The sequence below is a fragment of the Bubalus bubalis genome, chromosome 4 (assembly GCF_019923935.1).
Source record: "Bubalus bubalis isolate 160015118507 breed Murrah chromosome 4, NDDB_SH_1, whole genome shotgun sequence".
NCBI lineage: Eukaryota > Metazoa > Chordata > Mammalia > Artiodactyla > Bovidae > Bubalus > Bubalus bubalis.
In genome coordinates, this window is record NC_059160.1 from 147,886,298 (window position 1) to 147,898,301 (window position 12,004).

General features: G+C 38.2%; 1 protein-coding gene and 1 long non-coding RNA gene across 3 annotated transcripts in view; both read left to right on the top strand.

Annotated features, from left to right (window-relative positions):
* Nucleotides 1-12,004, top strand: part of MCU (mitochondrial calcium uniporter) — a 197,580-nt gene that overhangs the window by 14,264 nt on the left and 171,312 nt on the right. The window lies entirely within an intron of this gene.
* The window catches only part of LOC123333441, a 96,157-nt gene continuing 85,509 nt past the window's right edge, over nt 1,357-12,004 (top strand). The window contains exons 1-2 of the long non-coding RNA XR_006550847.2: nt 1,357-1,523; nt 1,999-2,047. This is a non-coding gene — a long non-coding RNA (uncharacterized LOC123333441). The remainder of the gene's footprint in view (nt 1,524-1,998; nt 2,048-12,004) is intronic.

The window sequence follows — 12,004 nt, forward strand, 5'->3', positions numbered from 1 at the left end:
AGGGCTAGTGCAAGAATACTTTTTTGGCTATACTTTATTTAGATTGAAAGCTTAAATTATTTGCTTGTTTTTATTGGGTGGATTCTGATGCCTCAAGAATGAGTAAACTCAACTGCCTGTTTCTTTGGATTGTGGTTCTGAGGAAAAGCGTGCTGAATGGACCTGCAAGTAAAAGAGGTTTTTTTATTTTTTGCTAGTTTTGTTTTGGTAGGAATGATTAGATGGGAGGAGAAGAGGGGATTGTGAATTCAGAATGATTGTTGTTTTTTCACTGTTGCTGTTTTTCTTGCACATCACACTTTTTTTTCCCCACAAATTATTTCACCCATAAATAGTGTAGGATGGAGAGAGGAGATAGGTATGTAAACAGGCTTTTAAAATTTGTTCTTGGAACTTCCCTGGTGGCCCAGTGGTTAAGACTATGCATTTCCATCGCAGGGGGCATGGGTTCGACCCCTGATCAGGGAACTAGGATGCCACACAGCACAGCCAAAAAATAAGATAAGGTTATATTAAAAATAAATAAAAATAAAAATTACTCTTCTTGTTTTTCGATGATCTCTAATTAAATGGCCAAGAGTAAAGCATTTTAAAACATACTTTCTAAACCAGAGAGTTGTATGGATATGCAGATGAGTTGAATTTTTTTTTTTAACTGCCAAAATTTCTTAAGTTTTATAAACTTGTTTCTGAAACTGGCGAAAGTTCCTGAGTGAACTTCGATAGGCTGACACCTCTATTTCTGGGAAACTCCTAAGTTTTTACAAATATTTCTTATTTCTGTATAGTTTATCAGGGTTCTCTGTTTTTCAAATGCTAGAATGGTAGGGGTATGTGAAAAAAATTTCCCCTTAATACTATTTCTAAAAGTATTAATTTAAGAGTTGTTGCTTCAGATTCTCGCTATTTTTATTTCTCTTATGATTCTGTTTTTATTTTATTATTATTTCTCTATGATTCAATTTTATTTCTGTATGATTCAATACTTTCTCTGGGAAAAAAAGTGTATTTCAGAGTTTCTCGTAACCAGTCCGAATTTATTCTAGGTTATAACTCATTTTCTTTTAAAAGTGCTCTCTTGTCCTAAAGGGTTGCTTGTAATAACCAGCAGCTAAGAATGACTTGAACTTTTCAGACTTCCTTTACTTTTTCGGCATTAAAAGCTGAGGTACCCATGTCAGCAGGCTCAGGAGGGCCTCTGCCTTTGACATTGACTTTACATTTTTCTATTCTTTTAGGTCTTTCGCTACCATTCCTACAGTGGTTGGCAAGATAATCGTTTCCACCTCAGTCTCCATGTACCATGCCAGTGACAGCTGCTAGAGTGTGGAGCTGGTCTGTGGGAGTCAAGTAAGTGCCTTTTTTACTATTTGGCATGGTTTTTGCTTACTTTGCAAAGCCATGGAGAGGAACTCCTTAAGATTAGTTTTTAAAAAGGCACTTGCTTGATCCTTGTGGGCCGGCTCTTTGCTCCAGCCTGCTGTTGAATATCTGGTAGCTAACATGAAGCTGAATTTAGCAAGGTGACTAACACAGAAAGGAACGTTTTTACTAGGATATACCCTATAAGGATGATAGATACGATCTTGGCTTGATTAGACCATTTATACTGATGAAAAACCCCTGTCCCATCCCAGAATGAATCAAACTTCTAAATTAGTTCAAACAGTTTGTTACTCTGGCCTCCTGGGAATTTAATAGGTTATGGATGACTAAGGGTCTGTTGTTCTAAACCAGCTGAGTTACATGGAAACAAAAGAGCTCTCCCAGCAAAGCCAGTAACCTTGGCAGTTTTCTGAATTAATTTAGCTTACTATAAGGAAGAAGTGATTATTGGTGTTAATGAGATTTGGGTTTCTGTATTTATTGCTAAAGTTGCTAAAATTTGGTATTTTACTTTTGCAGGTCACCTTGTAAATTTTGCCTATATAAATTAACACACCCCCTGTTATGTCATAACAACCATGTAAGGGAGAGTGTTTTCCTGCTCTGTCTTAGGTATTGGTGATGTGACCTGTTCACGCAGGGGAAACTTGAACATTCTCAGGTATGTGAAGATCCTGATTCATAAGCATTTTCTCCCTGCAAACAAAACACAGTTTATTTCAGTGGAGTAGATTTACAAAATTGAACTTGTCAGTTGATTTTCTTGCCCCTGATATATAGAATAGGAACGGCAAACTATAACCAAGACCATTGCTTGTTTTTTATAAATAAAGTTTTATTGGAACACAGGCACATTTGTCATTTACATGTTGTCTATGACTGCTTTTGTATTAATAACAGTTGAGTTGTGACAGAACCCACATGACCCACAAAGCCTAAAATAATTGACTCTTTTAAGAAAAAGTTTGCTGATTTCTCCTACAAAAGAACCAAACTTCAAGTTATACTTACAGATAGACATGGTGTGACCACAGTTGAATTCATTAGGTTAGCTGAAAAGTGATAAAATTGAAGCTAGAAGCTAGGTCTCCTGCCTCCTTGCTCAGGGTTCCTTCTGCTAGGTCTTAAACCACATTAGAGCTACTTGTTTTCCCTACTAGCTGTAAGGCACAATCTTTTGTCCTTTGTTTTCTGTGAAGTAAAAGCAAAAATTCAATGATTTAAACCACAAAGATATGATTTATTGGAGAATTGACCTTACTTGGAGTTTGGATGCTTTTATCATTTGAAGGTAACTGGGGAATTGCTTCTTAATGAATCACTAAGTGCTTATAGTGTATACTCAAAAAAGGTTAGGTTAGTTGGAATGAAAAGAAGTCTAAGCCTGGATAATTTATAGCTAGGAGCAAAACCAAAACTGGCACAGATAGAAAGCTTCCTTCATGTATTTGTGTGTCTAACTCACAGATAGCAGGATTGTATGTGTATGTATGTGTGTATGAGTATCTAACAGCTCAAAGTGCATTTGGATTGTGTCCTAAGAAGAGTTTAGAATGTGTATTACAATCTGCAGATTATGTTACGAGTTTTAAATGAAGTTTTAAAGATAAATTTTATTTTAAAACAGTTTTGGATTTACAGGAAAATGACTAAGATTGTATATAGAATTCTCATAGATACCCCTTCCCCATTTTCTCTATTATTAACATCTTACATTAGTATGGTACATTTGTTATAATCAATGAATATATATATATATAAATATATAGTAATGAACCAATATTGATACATTATTATTAACTAATCTGTGCTTTATTCAGATTCCCATAGTCTTTGCATAATATTCTTTTCCTGTTCTCGGATTAAATGAATTTTATTAGCATGTTCACTGATGTAGAAGGCATTTATATGACCACCTGAATATTAAACTAGTTTTGAAATCTTTCAGTTTCCAGGAGTATGATTAAATGAGTACAGGCTTAACTATTGCAGACTTCTGACTTGTAACATTTATATTCTGTAACTTGTCAAGAAAGTACTTACTTTTAATAGCAACGGCTCTTCAGTTTGTTCCTAAATTTTTAGTATCATCAATTCCAGAAAGGACAAGACAGACTTGGTTACTTCTGTTATTGTCATATGCAAAATTTCTGGTGAAAATACTCTAAAATAAATTGCTTTCTTTGGAAGCAGTGCAGATCAGCCATCCTACTTCAATATGTTTACCCTCCTAAAAGTATTTTTTTAAGTCAGCACCTTCTGATGAATCATTAATCATTCAAATTTCCTCAAAAAGACCTTAAACTATTTCTTCCTTAAAAGTGTAGGTTATTTACTAAAGTTAAACACATGTATGCTCTGTGACTCATCAGTTCCACTCCTAGATTTATATACAACAGAATTGTGTGCATGTAGTCACCAGAAGACATGAGCAAAAACGTTCATAGCAGGACTACTTGTAATAGTTCAAGCTGGAATTTTCCTAATGCCTATCAGCAATAAAATGGCAGATAGTTTTCTGGCATGATCACACAGTGAATGTTAAACATTGATCACGGTGAACAGAGAATAGCTATTTATAATAATATGTGAATTTTACAAATATAATAGTGTCTGGCAAAAGAAGCCAGGCACTGAACAGTATTCACTTACATATATCTCAAAAACAGATAGAACTGTCTGTGTGCCAGGAGACTGATTATCCTTGTTGGGGGTGGGGAAAGTGTTGGGATTGGGGCATGAAGGAGTTTCCTGAGGTGCCAGTGATGTTCTGTTTCTTCTTTTGAGTACTGGTTACATGGATGTGTTCATTTTGTGAAAATTCACCAAACATATATTTCTCTCTATTTATGTTATTCTTCAAAGAAAAAAGTGTACAAAAGTATTAGCAGCTCTGAAAAACACAGAAAATTCATTGTCAACATTTGAAGGTTATGTGGAGAAAACTGAACAAATTAACCTCATATCTTAGAATATGTGGTGTCTGAATTATAGAATTATCAAAGTGCCGTTGTGTTACTGGAGCTGAGTGAGATGACTAAAGTAGGTGTTAATGACTGCTCTTTATTGTAACCGGGTTTGGGGAATGCCTCAGAAAATACTTCATCCATTCTTTACTATGGAAAAGACTTACAAGCGAAGTAGTTGCCACTTGGATATGCTGGTGTATTTATACATGCTGGATTTTCTCCTTCCCTCTGATTGTCGTTAAATCAGTGAGTGAGCTTTCAAATGTAACCAGAATGTAGAGTTTTTTCCCCAAATGGCACCCCTTTTTGTGACTTCACTTTTTTTTTATTGATACCTTTGATTCTCTATTGTGTTTCACAGGCATTGAATTTTTTACAAATTGAAGGTTCCTGACAACCCTGTGTTGAGCAAGTGTATCAACACTGTTTTTCTGACAGCATTTGCTCGCTTCAGGTCTCTGTGTCACATTTTGGCAGTTCTTGCGATATTTCAAACTTTTTCATTATTTGTTATGGTGATGTGCGATCAGTGGTCTTTGATGTTACTACTGTGACTGGCTGAAGGCTAAGAAGATGGTTAGCGTTTTTAGCAATAAAGCATTTCCACAGGTGTGTACTTTTTTTTCAGACACAATGCTATTGCACACTTAACACTACAATAAACAGGCAGAACTTTCAGATGCACTAGGGAACCAGGAAATTCATGTGACTCACTTTATTGCAGTATTTGCTTTATTGTGGTGGTCTAGAACCAAACCCGTAATAATCTATGAGGTATACCTATATCCCATCCTTTTATCTCGTAACTAAATCCTAGTTGGAGCCTATCTTTCTCATCTCACTTTCTCATCTCACTTATCTTATACTTTATGTTCCCTTTATCACCATCCTTACTTATAGTAGAACTCTTACCATGTGTCTGGACATTTGTCTAAATAGCATCTCAACTTTTCAGTGTTTCCTCTGCAATCAGTCCATTCTTTATCTTCTTGCCAAATTTATCTTTTAAAAATCTCACCAAAGCATGTCCTCTCAAAAAGCTTTTACATGCCTCTACCTTTAGGATTTAATATAAATACCTTAGTCTGATATTCAGTTCAGTTCGGCTCAGTCATGTCTGACTCTTTGTGACCCCATGGACTGCAGCACGCCAGGCCTCCTGTCCATCACCAGCTCCCAGAGTTTACTCAAATTCACGTCCATTGAGTTGGTGATGCCATCCAACCATCTCATCCTCTGTCGTCCCCTTCTCCTCCCACCTTCAATCTTTCCCAGCATCACGGTCTTTTCTAATGAGTCAGCTCTTCTCATCAAGTGGCCGAAATGTTGGAGTTTCAGCTTCAACATTAGTCCTTCCAATGAATATTTGGGACTGATTTCTTTTAGGATTGACTGGTTGGATTTCCTTGCAGTCCAAGGGACTCTCAAGAGTCTTCTCTCAACACCACAGTTCAAAAGCATCAATTCTTTGGCACTCAGCTTTGTTTATAGTCCAATTCTCACATCCATGCATGACTCCTGGAAAAACCATAGCTTTGACTAAACGGACCTTTGTTGGCAAAGTAATGTCTCTGCTTTTTAATATGCCATCTAGGTTGGTCATAACTTTTCTTCCAAGGAGTAAGCATCTTTTAATTTCATGGGTGCAGTTTTAATTTCATGGGTGCAGTCACCATCTGCAGTGATTTTGGAGCCCCCCCAAATAAAGTCTGTCACTGTTTTCACTGTTTCCCCATCTATTTGCCATGAAGTGAAGGGGCCAGATGCCATGATCTTAGTTTTCTGAATGTTGAACTTTAAGCCAACTTTCACTCTCTTCTTTCACTTTCATCAAGAGGTTCTTTAGTTCTTCACTTTCTGCCATAAGGGTGGTGTCATCTGCATATCTGATGTTATTGATGTTTCTCCCAGCAGTCTTGATTCCAGCTTGTTCTTCATCCAGCCCAGCATTTCGCATGATGTACTCTGCATGTAAGTTAAATAAGCAGGGTGACAATATACAGCCTTGACGTACTCCTTTCCTTATTTGGAACTAGACTGTTGTTCCATGTCCAGTTCTAACTGTTGCTTCCTGACCTGCATACAGATTTCTCAGGAGGCAGGTCAGGTGGTCTGGTATTCCCATTTCTCAGAATTTTCCACAGTTTGTTGTGATCCACACAGTCAAAGGCTTTGGCGTAGTCAATAAAGCAGAAGTAGATGTTTTTCTGGAACTCTCTTGCTTTTTCAATAATCCAAAGGATGTTGGCAATTTGATCTCTGGTTTCTCTGGCTTTTCTAAAAGCAGCTTGGACATCTGGAAGGTCATGGTTTGCGTACTATTGAAGCCTGGCTTGGGAGAATTTTTGAGCATTACTTTACTAGCATGTGAGATGAGTGCAATTGTGCGGTAGTTTGAGCATTCTTTAGCATTGCCTTTCTTTGAGATTGGCATGAAAACTGACCTTTTCCAGTCCTTTGGCCACTGTCTGATATTCAGGACCTTCTAAAATTGAATTCCAGTCTATCTTTCCACTGTTAATGATAATGTTTTGATAGAGAGTTGGACTGTGAAGAAAACTGAGCACCGAAGAATTAATGCTTTTGAACTGTGGTGTTGGAGAAGACTCTTGAGAGTCCCTTGGACTGCAAAGAGATCCAACCAGTCCATTCTGAAGGAGATCAGCCCTGGGATTTCTTTGGAAGCAATGATGCTAAAGCTGAAACTCCAATACTTTGGCCACCTCATACGAAGAGTTGACTTATTGGAAAAGACTCTGATGCTGGGAGGGATTGGGGGCAGGAGGAGAAGGGGACAACAGAGGATGAGATGGCTGGATGGCATCACCGACTCGATGGACGTGAATCTGAGTGAACTCCGGGAGTTGGTGATGGACAGGGAGGCCTGGTGTGCTGCGATTCATGGGTCGCAAAGAGTTGGACACGACTGAGCGACTGAACTGAACTGATTGCTTATTAACTTTCAGGTTGTGTGAAGCACCGTACATGCATGGTTTTATGTAATTTATTCCTGTAAAGTACATACTGTTATTACCACTGTTGAGGAAATAGAGGCTGGAGGGTTCTAAATAATGTGCCCAAGCTAGTACAAGTTATAGTTGTAACTTTCTGTCTCCTGCATGCCTTGAATAGACCCATCCCTAACTACCAGGCACACGCTAACCTTTATCCTAGCTCTTTCACTTTGCAGATCCACAGCCTGGAAGGCCCTTGCTTGTTCCTTTCATCCCTCTCTCACAGTCTCATTGTATTTATCCTTTAAGGCCTAGCTCAAGTTCTATCTGTTCAGTGATATTTTTTTTTTCCTCTCCCTTCCTCCTGGCAGTTTATAGATGACTTACTTGCCTGACCATATATTTTATACTTTTATTGCCTTGAGTCTGTAGTTTTAGTATATGGATGATTTAGTTTAGTTTTTAGAATTTTAACCTCCTTGAGGTTGAGGGCTTAGATTATAGGATTTTTTATATCCCCTGCAGTGCCTTATATGTATATAACAATAAATATATGTGTTGATCATTTGAAATGATAATAGAACTGTTACTAGCTGAGGATACATAATGTGCATATAAGACTCTTAATTCTTTGTGCTTCTTAATTCAGAACCAGGAATGATATATTTAGCTTAGAACTACATATCATTGATTTGTAAGCAGGAAGCTTAATAACTGTTATCATGTACTGATTCACATCAGAATAGCTCTTTATATCAAGAGTTTGACTTCTCAGTTTTTAATTGAAGTATGGTTGACTTATGATATTACTTTCAGGTATACAACATAGTGATTCAGTATTTTTATATATTAAAGTCCATTTCAAGTTATTGTAAAATATGGACTATGTTCCCTGTCCTGTAAATTATATATCCTTATATCTTATTTATTTTATTCTTAGTAATTTGTACATCTTAATCCCTTCCCCTTTTCTGCCCCTCCCCCCAAGGCACTCTTCATGGGTAATCACAAGTTTGTTCTCTGTATTTGTTAGTTCATTTCTGTTTTGCTATAATTGTTCATTTGTTTTATTTTTTGGATTCCATATAAAAGTGAAAACTGACAGTATTTGTTTATATCTGACTCATTTCACTTTTTTTTATCTGACTCATTTCTGCTTTTGAACTATGGTGTTGGGGAAGACTCTTGAGAGTCCCTTGGACTGCAGGGAGATCCAACCAGTCAATCCTTCAGAAAACTGGTCCTGAATATTCATAAGAAGGATTGATGCTGAACTGAAACTCCAATACTTTGGCCACCTGATGCAAAGAACTGACTCATTTGAAAAGACCCTGATGCTGGGAAAGATTGAAGGCAGGAGGAGAAGGGGACAATAGAGGATGAGATGGTTGGATGGCATCGCCAACTCGATGGACATGAGTTCGAGCAAGCTCCGGGAGTTGGTGATGAACAAGGAAGTCTGGCATGCTGCAGTCCTTGGGGTGGCAAAGAGTCAGACATAACTGAGTGACTGAACTGAACTGACTCATTTCACTAAGCATAATAGCCTCTGCTGCTGCTAAGTCACTTCAGTCGTGTCCAACTCTATGCAAGACCTCATAGACGGCAGCCCACCAGGCTCCCCTGTCCCTGGGATTCTCCAGGCAAGAACACTGGAATGGGTTGCCATTTCCTTCTCCAATGCATGAAAGTGAAAAGTGAAAGTGAAGTCACTCAGTCGTTTCTGACTCTGAGCGACCCCATGGACTGCAGTACCAGGCTTCTCTGTCCATGGGATTTTCCAGGCAAGAGTACTAGAGTGGGGTGCCATTGCCTTCTCCAATAATAGCCTCTAGGTCTATTCATGTTGTTAAAAATGGGAACGTTTGATTTGTTAAAATTTTTGTGACTGAATAGTACTCCATTGTGGGCTTCCCTTGTGGCTCATCTTTAAAAAATCTGCCTGCAATGCAGGAGATGTGGGTTTGATCCCTGGGTTGGGAAGATCTCTTGGAGAAGAAAATGGCAACCCATTGCAGTATTCTTGCCTGGGAAATTGCATGGACATAGGGGCCTGGTGGGCTACAGTCCATGGGGTCACATTAGAGTCAGAAACACCACCAATATTCCATTGTATGTATATGCCATATTTTCTTTATCCATTCATTTGTTGATAGACACTTAACTTTTTCTCATTGTCTCACCACTGGCACTTTGTTTTAGACCACCAAAGTATCTCGCCTAGAATATAACAGCAGCCTCCAAAGTAGCCTCCTTGCTTTTGCTTTTTTTTTTATGATGAGAACTCAGGCAATGGAAGTGATGATGTCAGGCAAGAAGACAAGCATTCTGACAGCTTCAGATCTCACTTAGAGTAAAAGACAAAGTATGTTAAGTGGCCTCCAAGCAGCAATGTGCTGATAAAATGATCTCTGGAAAAGGAAAAGCTTCTGATTTATAGCATATGCCTATTTTTGTGCTATTATTATTCCTGCTGTGGGATTCAAAGTTCTAGAAAGTATAATAGTCTGCTCTTAAGATGGTTCCAACCAGTTCTGTCTTACCACTGCTGAACATTTAGCTCTCTGACTCACACCCAATTATTGCTACTTTCCCCCTTGCCCGCTCTATTCTTAAGATACTGTCCTTACTGTTCCATGATGGGTGACATGCACTCACCTCACAGGATCTTTGCATTCGTAGCTTTGTATAGTTAGAGTTGGGCTTCTCTGGTAGCTCAGAGGTAAGGAATCTGCCTGCAGTGCAGAAGACACAGGAGATGTGGGTTTGATCACTGGGGTCACAGAGAGTTGGACATGACTGAGCTTGCAGGCATAGTTAGAATGCTCTTCTGAATTACATGCGGGTTTGCTTATTTCTTACTTCTCTCAAGACTGCTCAAATATTTTCTGTGATTTCACTATATAAATTTGTAGTCTTTCCTCAACATTTTCTCATCACACTCTTTCTTCATTTCTCTGCTTTATTTTTTCCTAGTACTTCCAACATATAACATGTTTATATATCAATATTACTTGCCTTCCTTTCCTATCTATAACAGAAGTAATTTCTTCATGACAGAATCCTTAGCACCCAAAGCCTAACACATAAGCACTCAAAAGTTGTTGAATGCACTTATATGTACTTCTTCTAAATATATAAATTGAGTGTGTGTATTTCCCATCTGGGAACATCCTTTGTATGGAAGGAATTTTTAATTTTTATTTTTTTAGTTGTCCTGAGATGATTTCCAAAATATACTGCAGTGTTTCTATACCTGTCTGATGCCAAACTGTAGTGATATATTACTGCTGTTTCTAGGCAGTGTTTTCTGTAGGTGGGGATAATGGTTATATTTGCTGTTGAGACTGAAAAAGTAGCATTTCATTTGGTTGAAAGGAAACTATCTGAAATACATATAAACAAATCAGTTTGGGCCTGTCACTGGTACTTGAAACTTGATATTATTGTTTACTTCAGTTTTTTATGAGGAATTCAACAGTATTTATGGTAAAGTATATGTTTGGTAGTGTGTTAATCTCATAAAAACATCATTGTGAGTTTGAATATCTGTGATAATTAATGAGAAAATGTAATTTGTATACTTTGAAGATTAAAATAGGTTTATAGGGACTTTTTTATGTATAAATATTAAAATTTATAGACGAGTTTAGCACACTAGTTTATTAGAATTTAAAAGGTGTATGACTTTTTATAAACTGCTGCTGCTGCTGCTGCTGCGTCGCTTCAGTCGTGTCCGACTCTGTGCAAACCCATAGACAGCAGCCCACCAGGCTCCCCTGTCCCTGGGATTCTCCAGGCAAGAACACTGGAGTGGGTTGCCATTTCCTTCTCCAATGCATGAAAGAGAAAAGTGAAAGTGAAGTCGCTCAGTTGTGTCCGACTCTTAGGGACCCCATGGACTGCAGCCTACCAGGTTCCTCCATCCATGGGATTTTCCAGGCAAGAGTACTGGAGTGGGATGCCATTGCCTTCTCCTTTATGATGCTACCTTGTCCTCTTGATCTCAATTGCTGCCTTTTTTCCCCTTGAGGTGGAATTCACTCCTCTGCTTCACTTAGTCTTGCTGTTGTTCAGTTGTTCAGTCATGTCCAACTTTTTGTGACCCCATGAACTGCAGCATGCCAGGCTTCCCTGGCTCAAACTTAGGTCCATTGAGTTGGTGATGTCATCCAGCCATCTCATACTCTTATTGTCCCCTTCTCCTCCTGCCTTCAATCTTTCCCAACATCAGTGTCTTTTCCAATAGGTCAGCTCTTTACATCAGGTGGTCAAAGTATTGGAGCTTCAGCATCAGTCTTTCCAATGATTATTCAGGGTTGATTTCTTTTCGGATTGACTGTTTGATCTCCTTGCAATCCAAGGGACTCTGAAGAGTCTTCTCCAGCACCACAGTTTGAAGGCATCAATTCTTTGGCACTCAAGCCTTTTGTATTTTCCTGCTCTCACATCCATATATGACAACTGGAAAAACTGTAGTTTTGACTAAATGGACCTTTGTCAGCAAAGTAATGTCTCTGTTTTTTAATATGCTGTCTAGGTTTGTCATAGCTTTTCTTGCAAGGAACAAGTGTCTTTTAATTTAATTTCATGGCTGCAGTGATTTTGGAGCCCAAGAAAATAAAGTCTGTCACTGTTTCCGTTGTTTCCGCATCTGTTTGCCGTGGAGTGATGGGACCAAACACCATGATCTTT